The sequence below is a fragment of the Balaenoptera borealis genome (genome assembly GCF_965194805.1).
Source record: "Balaenoptera borealis genome assembly, chromosome: 2".
Classification (NCBI taxonomy): domain Eukaryota; kingdom Metazoa; phylum Chordata; class Mammalia; order Artiodactyla; family Balaenopteridae; genus Balaenoptera; species Balaenoptera borealis.
The window spans coordinates 175,759,483-175,775,669 of NC_138867.1; positions in this window are offsets into that span (position 1 = coordinate 175,759,483).

The window sequence follows — 16,187 nt, forward strand, 5'->3', positions numbered from 1 at the left end:
GAACCTGAGCTTCTTTAAGTCCTGAGACCAGGTGTGCTATTTCAATGAAAAGACAGTGGGTTTGAGTGTCAGCCTGTGGGTTCAAGTCCCAGTCTGAGTTTTGGCTGAGTTCGAGTCTCATTTGAGGTGCGATTGGGTTCGAGTACCAGTCTGAGTTGTGCAGTTTCACGATAAGGGATAGAGTGGAGTTGTGACAGAGACCCCCCCAACCCGGACATATTCCCTAACTGGCCTCTTGCTTGCTGATCTCTGGATTGTACAGATGGGGGCCTTTCCATCAGGGTCGGGGAGACAGGCAATATTTGATACTCAAGTGCACTGATAAGCTCAGAAAAAAGAAAATACAATGGGGTTACAAGAGAAGGAGAGAGTGCTGGGGGGAGAGCAGAGTGGTGGCTAACTTAGAAAGATGGTCAGGGGCACATTTGAATGTTCTTCCCATCCCAGGCCTGGAAGGGAGGTCTATGTGTGTTGCTGCAAAGACCCCCTTATCTGGTCTCTGCCAACCTGTTCCTCCCGGGCAGCCGGGGGCCCCGGGAGTGCTTAGGGGTTTTCTGGCTTCTGACTGTGGCCATGATGAAGTGACCTGGTGTCCCAGGGGTCAGGGCAGTGTCTCAGGGCAGTTTAACTTGGGGATTTGGAAGGTGATGGATGTGGAGGGGGGAAGAGAAGAGGGAAGCTGTCTCCAGCTGTCACCTGTCACCCTGCTTATAGCCACTTTATGCTGACGGCCAGATGCAAGTCAGTGCCAGACTCCTGTACATTTCCTTTTTTTTTTTTTTTTTGATAATAACTTGGACTTTATTAAAATTAAAATTTCTGCTGTGGGAAAGGCAGTGTTAAGAGAATAAAAAGACCAGGTATAGATGAGGAGAAAATGTTTGCAAAACAAGTATTTGATAAGTGACTGGTAACCAAAATATACAAAACCAGAACAAAACAACACAAAACCAAAACCAAAACCAAACAAAAAAACCCTCTTAAAACTCAACAATGTAAAACAACAATAAGATACCACTCCGCATGTATTAGAATGGCCAAAACTGGGAACACGGACAGCATGGAATGCTGGTGAGGATGTAGAGTAACAGGAATTCTCATTCATTGAGTCCTGTACATTCCTTCCTGATCCTTTCCACATAAGCTTGTCAAAGGGCTCATCCTGCCCTGTCTGCTTCCTCTGCCCCTTTCTCCTGGGTCCTCCCACCCCGGCATTTGTAGTGTGGGCCAGGCAGGGAGTGGGCCCTGCAGGATGGTGGACACACGTGACCTAGGGCACCTTGTGGGGGGATGCTGCCCCCACCCTACAGGTTGGCCTCACCTTCTGGGCAGCTGTCTCAGGGGAACCCCAGCACCCTGTTCCTTCTGTTCTTTAAAGCTGGACTTTGAAGGTTGAGACCTTTCCAGAAAACCACTTGGGTCCCTAGAGTTCAGGAAGGAGGAGCCTACATTCCTCCCCGTTTTTCTGGGCTCACCTGACCACCATCCCACCCCAGCTGCTGCATTTAAGGCCATCACCCTAGCCAGTCAACTTCTCTGTCAACAAAAACTGCAGTGCTCCCAGGAAAGTTTCATCTGAACATTGATTCATTGCTTCATTCCACACACATCTAATGAGCTCATCCTGCAAACCATCGAAGACTGGGTGCAGAATTGGCCTGCCACTGGGATGTCTTTGCTATATTGTTAAGTAAAAAAGCAAGTCGCCATCCCCCAAAGAATTGAAAACAGGTACTCAAACAAATCCTTTTACACACATGTTCATAGCAGCACTGTTTACCATCGTCACAAGGTGGAAACAACAGATGTCCATCAATGGATGAATGGATTAACAAAAAGTGGTCCATCCATATGATGGAATATATTATTCAGCCTTAAAAAGAATGAAGCACTGATACATGCTACAACATGGATGAACCTCAAAAACATTAGTGAAAGAAAAGGTCACAAAAGGTCACGTATTGTATGACTTTATTTATATGAAATTTACAGAATAGGCAAATCCAGAGACAGAAAGTGGATGAGTGGTTGCCAGGAGCTGGGAGGAGGAGGGCTAAGGAGTGACTGCATAATGTGTATGAAGTCTCCTTGTGGGGTGATGAAAATATTATGGAACTAGATAAGATGGTTGCAAAACACTGTGAATGTACATGCACCCCAGTGTTGATAGCAGCACTATTCACGATAGCCAAGACATGGAAACAACCTAAATGTCCATCCACGGATGAATGGACAAAGAAGATGTGGTGCATATATACAATGGAATGCTACTCAGCCATAAAAAAGAATGAAATAATGCCATTTGCAGCAACATGGATGGACCTAGAGATTATCATACTAAGTGAAGTAAGTCAGAAAGGGAAAGACAAATACCGTATAATATTACTTATATGTGGAATCTAAAATATGACACAAATGAACGTATCTACAAAACAGAAACAGACTCACAGACACAGAGAACAGACTTGTGGTTGCCAAGGGGGAGGCGTGGTGGGGGAGGGATGGATTGGGAGTTTGGGATTAGCAGATGCAAACTATTATATATAAAATGGATAAACAACAAGGTCCTACTATATAGCACAGGGAACTATATGCAATATGCTGTGATAAACCGTAATGGAAAAGAATATGAAAAAGAATCTGTATATATATATATATATAACTGAATCACTTTGCTGTACAGCAGAAATTAACATTGTAAATCAACTATACTTCAAAAAAAAAACAAACAAAAAAAATGTGAATGTACTAAATGCCACCAAATCGTAGAGTTTATTACTTTTTAAAAAAAATTTTATTTATTTTTGGCTGCGTTGCATCTTCGTTGCTGTGTGTGGGCTTTCTCTAGTTGCAACGAGCGGGGGCTACTCTTCATTGCGGTGTGTGGGCTTCTCATTGTGGTGGCTTCTCTTGTTGCGGAGCACAGGCCCTAGAGCGCAGACTCAGTAGTTGTGGCACACGGGCTTAGTTGCTCCGTGGCATGGGGGATCTTCCTGGACCAGGGATCACACCTGTGTCCCCTGCATTGGCAGGCGGATTCTTAACCACTGCGCCACCAGGGAAGTCCCTGTACAGTTTAAAATGATGGTTACTGGTTGGGAATTCTCTGGCAGTCAAAAAAAAAAAAAAGAAAGAAAGAAGGAAAGAAAGAAAGGAAATGGTTCCTAGTTAATTTTATGTTCTGTGAATTTTACCTCAACTTAAAAAAAAAAAAAAAGAAGCAAGTCACCAAATGTAAGTATTGCATGCTTCTACTTTGGCTTCAAATAAAAGGACTTACAAGGGTGTGGGGTGGGAGGCAGTGCCATCCGGGAGTGAAGGAAAGAGCCTGCCCAGTATCAATGCCCTGCTCCTACCGGTCTTCAAGGCTTTGCGCCTCCCAGCCAAGTCTGCACAAGTGGATGTGGCCTCCGGCCTGTGGGAAGGGTGGCCGTTTTGTGCCTGCCCATTGGAGGGGCTCAGGAACAGTGAACTCTCAGGACGGTGGTGAGAACAGAGTCCCAATACAGACCAGATGGCTAACAGTGGTCACCCAGGCAGGAGGGCACTGGGTGGCCACTTTGTTCATGAGCCCATTGGGTGATGACAGGGGTGGCTGGGGAAAGAGGCCAGTTGGTATCCACAGACTCCTATCCATTTGATTATTAAAATCCTCTTCTGCTAAGGCCATCCTTCAGTGAATGTCTTGGTCTGTTCAGGCTTCTATAACAGACATACCATAGACTGGGCGGCTTATAAACAACAGATATTTATTTCTCACAGTTTTGAAGGCTGGAAGTCCAAGATCAAGGTGCTGGCAGATCTGGTGTCTGGTGAGAGCTAGCTTCCTGGTTCATAGATGGCATCTCCTTGCTGTGTCCGCACATGGCAGAAGGGACCAGGGAGCTCTCTGGGGTCTCTCTTTTTTTTTTTTAACGCTAAGTTATTAATTAATTAATTAATTAATTAATTTTTGGCTGTGTTGGGTCTTCGTTTCTGTACGAGGGCTTTCTCCAGCTGTGGCAAGTGGGGGCCACTCTTCATCGTGGTGCGCGGGCCTCTCACTGTCGTGGCCTCTTCCGTTGCGGAGCACAGGCTCCAGACGCGCAGGCTCAGTAGTTGTGACTCACGGGCCTAGTTGCTCCGTGGCATGTGGGATCTTCCCAGACCAGGGCTCGAACCCGTGTCCCCTGCATTGGCAGGCAGATTCTTAACCACTGCGCCACCAGGGAAGCCCTCTGGGGTCTCTTTATAAGGACACTGAATCTCATTCAGGAGGGACCCACCCTCATGATCTAATTCCCTTCCAAAGGCCCCACCTTCTAATGCCATCACCTTGGGGGGAAGGATTTCAATATATGAATTTTTCTGGGCGGGACACAAACAATCAGAACATAGCAGTGAGCATTGACATGGGATGCCTCACACTTATTGCCCATTCAGAGAAGCCTGTTTGCAGATCTCTTCCCCAGACTTCTTCGTCATGAATTTTCCAATCATCTTCTTTTCAAGTCCCTGATCATCCAGCCAAACCACTGGCTCCAGCCCCCGAATCAGCATATAATCACACATCTGGCCATTTCTCCTTCCAGGTAAAATGAACAACCAAACCTGGGGCACTGCTCACAGTTCTGCCCACTGGGATTCCCTTCACTACTGTCCTTCAGGGGTGTCCCAGAGAGGGGCTATAGTGCTGCAGCTGTTCAGTTTCAGAGGGTGTCTGCAGATCATGCAGAACCATCTGTAAACCAGGCCTGAATTTTCTTTTCCTTAACTGATCGTAGGGCCCTCCCCAGGAAGCCATAGGTGCAGCATGAGAAAGAGCAGGTAGCAGCGCTCTGTACCATGTGACCTTTTGCTTAAACAGTGCAGTTTTATATTACCCCTATAATAATTTTTGAAAACCTGTATACTCACTACTGTGGTCTGACTGTTTGTGTCTCCCCACACGCCCCCAATTTGTATGTTGAAATCCTACCCCCCAAGGTGATGGTATTAGGAGGTGGGGCCTTTGGAAGGGAATTAGGTCATGAGGGTGGGTCCCTCATGAATAGGATTAGTGCCCTTATAAAGATAACCAAGACTCCCTGATATACACTATTAGAAGCGACAGATGTGGGGCAAGAGATCATGCTAGAACCATCCACAGTGTGGTCGCTAAATGCAGCCTGCTGTCTGTTTCTGTACAGCCTGTGAGTTAAGAATGGCCTTTTCTTTTCCTTCCTTCCTCCCTCCCTCCCTCTTTCTTCCTTCCTTCCTTCCTTCCTTCCTTCCTTCCTTCCTTCCTTCCTTCCTTTCTTTCTCTCTCTCTCTTTCTTTCTTTCTCTTTTCCTTCCTCCTTCCCTCCCTCCCTTCCTTCCTCCTTCCCTCCCTCCCTTCCTTCCTCCTTCCCTCCCTCCCTTCCTTCCTTCTTTCCTTCCTCTCTTCCTCCCTCCCTCCCTCCCTCCCTCCCTTCCTTCCTTCTTTCATTTTTGACCATGCCTCATGGCATGCAGGATCTTAGTTCCCTGACCAGGGATTGAACCCATGCCCCCTGCAGTGGAAGCACAGAGTCTTAACCAGTGGACCGCCAGGGAAGTCCCCAGGCCTTTTCATTTATAAATGGCTGGAAAAAACTTTCATGACTTGAAAATTATCTGCAATTCAAATTTTAGTGTCCAAGGGATTGGGGGGATAGAACAGATATTGTTGAAGGGCATAAACTTGCAACGAGTAGTAAATAAGTCCTAGAGTTCCACAGATGCACAGAAGAGTAAATATAGACAACAGTCTTGTATTATAATCATCAGACTTGCTAAGAGACTAGCAACTTAATTATTCCCACCACTAAAAAGAAATAATGATGTAACATCATAGAGGTGCTAATTATGGATACAATGGAAATCTTATTACAATATCTGAATCAGTTACAATATATAAATATATCAAGTGTTGGACACCTTAAATTTACACAGTGTATATGGCAAATATATTTCAATTAAAAAAGTCAGAGTTCATAAAGAAAGTTTTATTGACACACAGCTGTGCTCATTCATTTACCTATTATCTGGGGCTGCTTTTACACCAGGCAGAGTTGAATCATTGCAACAGAGACTGCCTGGCCCTCAGAGCAGAAAATATTTCCTGTCTGGCCCTTTCCAGATGTTTGCAGACCCCTGCTCTAAGGAGCCTAAGACCTGAATGTTACCTGATGCTGACTCGGGGTTTCCTGGGATGTTTCCTGGTTGGCACAGCAAAGAGGTGGGTGGGAGTTGGAGCTGGAGGGGAGTGAGGACACGCAGAAGACTCTGATGATTAACATTGGGGAGGGGACGATGAGGATACCCCCGGGGGGAGGGGACACTTGAGCCTTCAAGGTGGAGTGGGATTGAGCACTGAGATGGGCAGGCTGGTGGGGGCACAGCAGGAGCAGAGACAGGAAGGCCAGACCTGTTTCAAATAATGGCCTCACCCTGGGCTGATGGATGGGATAGAACCATCCCCTGAACCACCCGCCTTCTAACCAGTCACAGGGTCCCATCTCCTGTCTCCATGTTTCTCCCTTTCCTCTGTTTTTCCCTGCCCCTCCCTGGTGCCATCATCTGTCACTGCCTTGGGTTCTGAGATGTGCCCCACCTCCCTTCCCTGGTCTCCCTGCCCCACTCATCTCTTTTCTCAGTGTAGCCAGTGAACTTAACTTTCCTTTCCTTTTTTTTTTTTTTTTAATTGAGGCAAAATAAATAACATAAAATTAACTTTTTTTTTTTTTTTGGCCTGCGCCACGTGGCTTTTGCAAGATCTTAATTCCCTGACCAGATATTGAACTCGGGCCTCCAGCAGTGAAAGTGCCAAGTCCTAACCACTGGCGTGCCAGGGGATTCCAAACCATTTTATTATTTATTTATTTAATTTTTAATTTTTATTTTTTGGCCATGCTGTGCGGCTTGCAGGATCTTAGTTCCCTCGACTAGGGATATTATTTTTCCTCCACCAGGGATTGAACCCGAGCCCTCCACAGTGAAAGTGCGGAGTCCTAACCACCGGACCGCCAGGGAATTCCCCAAACCATTTTAAAGTGTGCAATTCCCTGGCATTTAGGACATTCACAATGTTGTGCAATTATCACCACCATCCATCTCCAGAATACTTCCATCACCTCAAGAAACACTGTACCCATTAGCCGCCATACCCATTCCACCTCCCCCAGCCCCTGGCAACCACCAATCGTTGTTTTCTGTTTCTATGGATTCCCCTATTCTGGACACTTCATATCAATGGAATCATACACTATGTAGTCTTTTGTGTCTAGCGTCTTCCAGTTAGTTTGTTTTTGAGATTCATTCACGTTGTAGTATGTATCAAAACTGATCATTTTCTGAATGAACACTCGATTGTATGGATATACCACAATTTGTTTATCCATTCATTTGCTTATGGACATGTGGGTTGTTTTCACCTTAACCCATGACATAAATATACCTAACATAAATTGTACCATTTTAATAATTTTTTTAAACTTTTTAAAATTGTGGTAAAATATACATAAGATTTACCATTTTAACCATTTTTAAGTGAAAGTTTAGTGGTCTTACATACATTTACATATTGTCACCCAACCATCACCACCATCCATCTCTGGAACTTTTTAATCATTCCAAACTGAAACTCTGTCCCTGGGAATTCCCTGGTGGTCCAGTGGTTAAGACTCCGTGCTTCCACTGCAAGGGGCACGGGTTCAATCCCTGGTTGGGGAACTAAGATCCTGCAAGCCGTGAAGTGCTGCCAAACAAACAAAAAACCCCCACCAACCAACCAACAAACAACAACAAACAAACAAAAAAATGCAAACCAAACTCTGTCCCCATTAAACAATAACTCCTCATTCCCCTCACGCCAGCACCTGGTAACCACGGTTCTTTCTGTCTCTAAGTCAGTGAGCTTTTACAAATGGAAGTCTGAGCATACCAGCTCTCCTGGGCCTTCAGAGGCTCCCTACTGTTCTCAGAATAAAGACCAAGTAGTCCCAAGGAGGATGTACATGGCACCTTGGTCTTCTCAACTTGCTCCTACTCAGAGCTTCTTTCCCTGCATGGCATGTCCCCACCCCTCCCCCCTCTCCCACCAGACCCTTGTCCTTCAGGCCTTGTGTATATTTTCCCTTCCCCTTCTGAGGAAGGTCGGCCTCTCTGTAGTGCTCTGGGCTGTTCCTTCACAGCACACATCCCAGTTGTCATTCATTATTTCCCTGCTTTTTCTTTTTGGTTTGTCGATGTAGGTTTGTCGATGTGCCCTTTGCCTCCTCCATCCGACTGGGAGTCCGTGAGGATGTGACAGTGCCCATCTTACTCTCCACTGTGCATTCCCAGCTCCTGACCTGTGCCTGGCACCTAGCCGGTGCCCTATGTACCGCTGAAGGACCGGCAGAAAGTCCCCGCAAGGGAGGGGGGGATGGGCTGTGGCAGGAGGTGGACATCTCGAGCTCCGGATGGTGTGGGGAGCTTGGGCTGCAGGTGGGCTGCATGAGCAGAGAGCCCAGGGAAAGGGGGGCGCTGGCTGGGTGGGGGCTGCAGTTACCCTGATGGAGGAGGGAGGGTCTGCCCAAGTGGAGCAGTGGGTGTGGAGAGCTGGACGACTGGGCAGAAGTGCAATCTGGAAGCGTGATCAGGTAGAGGTGGGGCTGAGGGACAGGTGAATGACGCCGTTGCATGGGTGGTTGTCCTGAATGCACATTCAGAGCCTGGGGAGGCCAGCCTGGGGCTGGAGCCCTGCTAAGGGCTGGCAGCCTTTGTCCCACAGTGTCCATGTGTCCCCCCACCCTACCCAGGTACGCTCCTGGAGCGGGCTTGACCTGCCTCAGCTGGAGGCATCTGCACAATCTGCAATTTCCAGCACCCAGTTCCGGCCAAGGAGAGAGACCTTTATAAAGTCAGACTTGGCTTTCCCCCAACTGGCTGGCCTCCTTATCCCTGATTCTAAATGCCAGCTTGTCACAGTGTGTCTGCACGCAAGCAGGAGCCTGCATCTCTAGGGGCGGTGGTTGGGGGGATGTTTGCTGTGCTAGGGGCAGCATGGGGGTGGTATCTCTTAGCAAGCTGGTGGCCATTTCCCACCCTTCCACCCGCCCCATGGTTCTTTTTATAGCTCACATTTACAGAAAGCCTAAACATCTGAGCCTGGGCCTCGTGACAGCAGGCTGTTTGAGGCTGCAAGGGAAGGGGCGAGAAGGCAGAGAGGCGGGGGTGTCTGAGCCCAGCGTGGAGGACGGCTGGCTGGGTCAGGGGCGGCTGCTGGCTTCCTTCCATCAGCCCCACAGTCTCAGATGGTGCTGAGCTATATTTAAAGGCTTCTTTCTCTGCCTCCACTGATGAATGAGTCAGAAGGAGGGCTGGTGTGGCCCCAAGGCTTGGCCGGGTCCACCCTGAGAAGCTGGGAGCAAACTCCCCAAGAAGTAATCCTGTAGCAGCCCCAGCAGGGTCCCTACTGACCTGGCATCTCCTTGCTCAGGCCACCCTCCCCATCCCTGCCCCAGCTGTGCACCAGGTGAGAAGCCCAATGAATGACACCTGACTTAGGGGTACCCACAGGCAACTGAGGACCAGTGATGGCTCCCTGGGCTTATGCAGTGGCCTCTGTAGCCAGGTAACTCCTGCAGGATTCCCAAGGCAACCACTTCCTCTGGAAGTGCACTGTTACGTTTTCTTGCTTTTATAGCATCACCATGTGCCACTGTGGTTGGCACTGCATGCACACACAGTGCCAGGTAGCCCCGAGGGGCCTGCACACATATGTCCTCCTTACCTTACTCCTATTTTATTGATTAGAAGGCTGAGTCCAGGGTTGGGATGTATCTTAGTCCATCTGGGTTGCTATAACAAAATACCATAGACCAGAAGGCTTATAAACAACAGATATTTATTCTTCACAGTTCTGGGGGCTGGAACATCCAAGATCAAGGTGCCATCAGATCTGGTGTCCAGTGAGGGCTTTGTGGTTCACAGATGGTGTCTTTTTGCTGTGTCCTCACATGGCAGAAAGGGCAAGTGAGTGCTCTGGGTTTCCTTTGATAAGGGCACTAATACCATTCACGAGGGCTCACCCTCATGACCTGATCACCCCAAAGGCCCCACCTCTTAATACCATCACATTTTCTTCTAAAATTGGAGTATAGTTGCTTTACAATATTGTGTTAATTTATACTGTACAGCAAAGTGAAGCTATATGTATACATATAGCCCCTCTTTTTTGGATTTCCTTCTCATTTAGGTCATCACAGAGCATTGAGTAGAGTTCTCTGCGCTATACAGTAGGTTCTCATTAGTTATCTATTTTATACATAGTATCAATAGTGTATATATGTCAATCCCAATCTCCCAATTCATCCCACCCCCCCTTCCCCCTTGGTATCCATACATTTGTTCTCTATGTCTGTGTCTCTATTTCTGCTTTGTAAATAAGATCATCTATACCAATTTTTTCAGATTCCACATATATGTGTTAGTATATGATATTTGTTTTTCTCTTTCTGACTTAATTCACTCTGATGACAGTCTCTAGGTCCATCCATGTCTCTACAAATGACCCAATTTTGTTCCTTTTTATGGCTGAGTAATATTCCATTGTATATATGTACTGCATCTTCTTTATCCATTCCTCTGTTGATAGGTATTTAGGTTGCTTCCATGTCCTGGCTATTGTAAATAGTACTGCAATGAACATTGGGGTGCATGTGTCTTTTTGAATTATGCTTTTCTCTGGGTGTATGCCCAGTAGTGGGATTGCTGGGTCATATGGTAGTTCTATTTTTAGTTTTTTAAAAATACTGTTTTCCATAGTGGCTGTATCAATTTACATTCCTACCAGCAATGCATGAGGGTTCCCTTTTCTCCACACTCTCTCCAGCATTTATTGTTTTTTGTTTTTTTTAAAATTTATTTTATTATTTACTTTTGGTTGCGTTGGGTCTTCGTTGCTGCTCGTGGGCTTTACTCTAGTTGTGGCGAGCGGGGGCTACTCTTCGTTGTGGTGCACGGGCTTCTCACTGTGGTGGCTTTTCTTGTTGAGGAGCACAGGCTCTAGGTGTGCAGGCTTCAGTAGCTGTGGCGCATGGGCTCAGTAGTTGTGGCACACGGACTTAGTTGCTCTGAGACATGTGGGATCTTCCCGGACCAGGGCTCGAACCCGTGTCCCCTGCATTGGCAGGTGGATTCTTAACCACTGCGCCACCAGGGAAGTCCCAGCATTTATTGTTTGTAGATTTTTTGATGATGGCCATTCTGACTGGTGTGAGGGGATACTTCATTTTTGATTTGCATTTCTCTAATAATTAGTGATGTTGAGCATCTTTTCATGTGTTTGTTGGCCATCTGTATGTCTTCTTTGGAGAAATGTCTGTTCAGGTCTTCTGCCCATTTTTTGATTGGGCTGTTTGTTATTTTGATGTTAAGCTGCACGAGCTGTTTATATATTTTGGAGATTAATCCTTTGTCAGTTGCTTCATCCACCCTCATGACCTGATCACCCCAAAGCCCCCACCTCCTAATAGCATCACATTGACAGTTAGGGCTTCAATATATGAATTTTGTGGGGGCACAAACATTCAGACCATAGCAGGATGTGTGTGTATGTGTGTAGGTGGCAGAGCAGGGATTGGAGGATGGTCTGTCCAACCCTACTATGCAGATGTCACCTACTTACCCCAGTGCTGAGGCCCACAGATGAGTGAGATCCTGCACTTGGACACTAGTGGGCAGCGGTAGGGGTGGCCCCCCCCGCTCCCCGCCAGGCACAACAGAGCTGGAGAATGATGCCAGGAGTGTGAGATAGACCTGTGCTGTCCAGGATGGTCGCCGTGAGCCACACGTGGCTATCGAGTGCTTGAAAGGTGCTGATCTGAATGGAGATGTGCTCTGAGTGAAAAACACATGCTGGGTTTCAAAAACTCAGCATGAAAAAAGAATGTAAAAGATCACAATAATATTCATATTGGTTACATGTTGAAATGATTATATTTTGGCTATGTTGTATTATTAAACAAACATATCATTCAAAATAATTTCCAGGACTTCCCTGGTGGCGCAGTGATTAAGAATCGCCTGCCAACGCAGGGGGCACGGGTTCGAGCCCTGGTCCGGGAAGATCCCACATGCCGTGGAGCAACTAAGCCCATGTACCACAACTACTGAGCCTGCTCTCTAGAGCCCGTGAGCCACAACTGTTGAAGCCCTCGCGCCTAGAGCCCATGCTCTGCAACAAGAGAAGCCAACTCAATGAGAAGCCCGTGCACTGCAACGAAGAGTAGCTCCCACTAGCCGCAACTAGAGAAAGCACACGCGCAGCAACAGAGACCCAACACAGCCAAAAATAAATAAATAAATAAATAAATAAAATTATTTATTTATTTATTAAAAAAAACCCCAGCTGACATATGTACAGCCTGCCATATGCCACACACTGGAGATAAAGAAATGAAGAAAGATCACATCATAGAAAACAAAAACAAAAATAAACGAACAACAACGAAACCAAAATAATTTCCCTTCCTCAAAAAGCTAAAAATAGAGTTATCATAGGACCCAGCAATTCCACCCCTAGGTATATACTCCAAAGAATTGAAAACACGTGTTCAAACAAAAACGTGTACGTGCATGTACATAGTAGCTCTACTCACAATTGTGAAACAACCTAAATGTCCATCAACAGATGAATGGATAGGCAAAATGTGGTCCATCCACACAATGGAATGTTATTCAGCTATAAAAAGGAACAGAGTTGTGAGAATTCCCTGGCGGTCCGGTGGTTAGGACTCTGCACTTCTACTGTAGGGGGCCGCAGTTCGATCCCTTGTTGGGGAGCTAAGAGACTGCAAACCATGCAGTGTGACAAAAAAAAAAGAAAAAGAAAAAAAGACTCCTCCACGGGGCTTTCTTCAAAAACAAAACAAAATGCAACAAAAACCAAACCAAAACAAAAACCAAGGAATGGAGTTGTGACATGTTATGACATGGGTGAACCTTGAGAACATTATGCTGCGTGAAAGAAGCCAGACTGAAAGGTCACATATTGTGTAATCCCATTTATGTGAAATATCCAGAAGAGGCAAATCCACAGAGATAGAAAGTAGATTAGTCGTGGCCAGGGGCTGAGGGGGGGCAATATGGAGAGTGACTGCTAATGGGGATGGACTTTATCTTGGGGTGATAAAAATATTTTGAAATTAGCTAGAGGTGGTGGTTGCACAACATTGTGAAGGTACTAAATGCTGAAGAATTGTCCACCTTAAAGGGTTAATTTTATGTTATGTGAATTTCTCCGCAATTTTAAAAAAACTAAAAAACTTCACTTGTTCCTCTTTTACTTTCTTTAATGTGGCGACTAGAAAACCCAAGTGTGACTCACTTTAAATTGCCGTTGGACATGGCTGGTCTAGATCACTGTGTCTTCAGGGGAATCAAATCACACCTGTACCCTCTGCTCAGGGGGGTGAAAACCCCCAGGACCACTGCTGACCCGGAGCAGGGCAGGGAGGAGCTATAGTCCTGGGGGCTGAGGAGGGGGGGAAAGGGAGTTGTGACCGTCCATCCCTGTCCACCAGGGGACTTTTGATGTATTTTTCGGATAGTGAGGCAGCATGACCTTGCTCTCCCTGGCTGGCCAGAGGAATGGAGGACTGAGGTTGGTGCAATACTCTGAACCACCTTGAACTTTTGACACCTGAAGTTCAAAGACCTGGAGACTGTTCCTGTTGCTTGGTGGTTTGGTGGTTTGCACCCCCAGCAGTCCTGGTGGGCAGGGAGGTGTCACCTGGGAGTGGGTTTAGGATGAGATGACAGCAGAACCAGAAAAGAGGGCACAGCATGGAGGAGACAAGAGGTAACTAGGCTCCAACCGGCAGGGGCATGTCATGTCCAGGGCCGACTGGAGAGAAACCAAGTGGATGAGGGTTCAAGGTCTACCCTTTTCCACCCATGTGACCTTGGGCAAAGGATCGAACCTTTCTAGACTCTTAGTTTTTGATCTGAAAGTGCCTCCCTCATTTCCTCCTATCCAGTCCCTCCTCTCACAGCGTTCCCGGAAGCATCTCTGCTGGCCTCCCTCTCCAGTGGGCTCTTCCTGAGAAAAGTGGAGCCAGAAACTTAGTGGCTCACAGGGCTTTCAGCTTCAGCCAGCTTTAGCTGGCTTGGATACTGGGTCCCCCGAACCATCTGCTCTGTTCTGAGCAGTCGTTAGAAAGTTCTTTCGATAGAGCGCCCGGCCGTTTACTTGCATGATGTCCCGCAGGTCCTTCTGACCTTGGAGCAGGGAGTAGGGGCGCTCTCACGCTCTCTTCTGGCTCCACTTCCGCGTTCCCGGATCCCCTAGTTACAGCGATCACGCGCTCTGCCATTCGCCATCTGGCCTCTAGGTGGCGCTGCCTGCCTGCCTGGTGCACCTTGACTGGTCCAGCCTGTGCAACCTCAGCTCAACCAACGCCCCCTGGGTGCTCCCACGGACCAGGAGCTGGGGACATGTCCTTGAACAAGACCCAGGCCTTGGTTTTGGGGGAAACACAGCCTCATTTGGTTGTCCAGTGGATTGATTATTATTATGTGGTCTTTAATTGGCCTGGGAGATCTGGAGATCAGAGAAGGCACTTTTTGCAGGAGAAGGCGTCTGGATGCCTTTAAAAACTGTTTCCTGATTACAAAAGCGATCGTGTGTATTTGTAGAATTAATTAAGTACAGTACCAAAGTCTACACTCCCTCCATTGAGGGCCTTCCCCACCCTCTTCAGAGATAAACAAAATGGTCCACAGCTGGCTGTGTTTGTCTTTGGATCATTTTCTGCTGAGCAAATGGAGTCTTGGAGGATACTTCCTCAAAGGTGAATTCTTTCTCCTGTTTAAGAGCTGGAGCAGGGTGGATGAGGGGGAGGGTGTGGGGAGGAGCTGGGCCTGTGGGGAACTGTCTGGGAGGTGGGGAGGAAAGTGGGAGCTCTGGGCAGCTTGCAGGGCCCAAGGTGGTGGGCTTGATGGGGAGATTGCAGGAGGGCCCGGGCCACCGTTCTGAGCAGGGACAGGAGGCCCGATGAAAAATGGGTGTCATTTTTGGCAGATGGGGCTATCATGGAAGATCGAGGGCAGGGGTGGGATGATTTTGGTTCTGTGCCCATCCCCTCTGCAGACTCTCCTCCAGCCAGCAGCCCTCCCCCCTTTTTTAAAATTAATTTTTTAGGGGCTTCCCTGGTGGCGCAGTGGGTGAGAGTCTGCCTGCCGGTGCAGGGGACACAGGTTCAAGCCCTGGTCTGGGAAGATCCCACATGCCACGGAGCAACTGGGCCCGTGAGCCACAATTACTGAGCCTGTGCGTCTGGAGCCTGTGCTCTGCAACAAGAGAGGCCGCGATGGTCGGGGGCCCGCGCACCGCGATGAAGAGTGACCCCCGCTTGCCACGGCTAGAGAAAGCCCTCGCACAGAAGCGAAGACCCAACACAGCCATAAATAAATAAATAAATAAATAAATAAATAAATAAAGATGGATCTAGTGTTGTAATTAAAAAAATAAAAATAAAAAAATAAAATTTATTTTTTAAAAATTGGAGTATAGTTGATTTACAATGTTGTGTTAGTTTCTGCTGTACAGCAAAGAGAGTCAGTTATACACATACATATATCCACTCTTTTTTAGATTCTATTCCCATATAGGTCATTACAGTCTTTTGAATAGAGTTCCCTGTGCTGTACTGTAGGTCCTTACTACTTATCTATTGTGTGTATAGTAGTTCATATATGTCAATCCCAATCTCCCAATTTACCCCTGCCCCCCTTTCCCCCTTGGTAACCATAAGTTTGTTTTCTTTTTCTTTTTTCTTTTGGCTGCGCTGTGCGGCAAGCAGGAACTTCGTTCCCCCACCAGGGATCGAACCCACACCCCCTGCAGTGGAAGTGCGGAGTCTTAACCGTTGGACTGCCAGGGAAGTCCCATATCTGTGACTCAATTTCTGTTTTGTAAATAGGTTCATTTGTACCATTTAAAAAATTTTATTTATTTATTTATTGGCTGCGTTGGGTCTTCATTGCTGTGCGTGGGCTTTCTCTAGTTGCGGCGAGTGGGGGCTACTCTTTGTTGCGGTGCACGGGCTTCACACTGCGGTGGCTTCTCTTGCTCTGGAGCACGGGCTCTAGGCACTCGGGCTTCAGTAGTTGCAGCGTGCGGGCTTCAGTAGTTGCAGCACGCAGGCTCAGTAGTTGTGC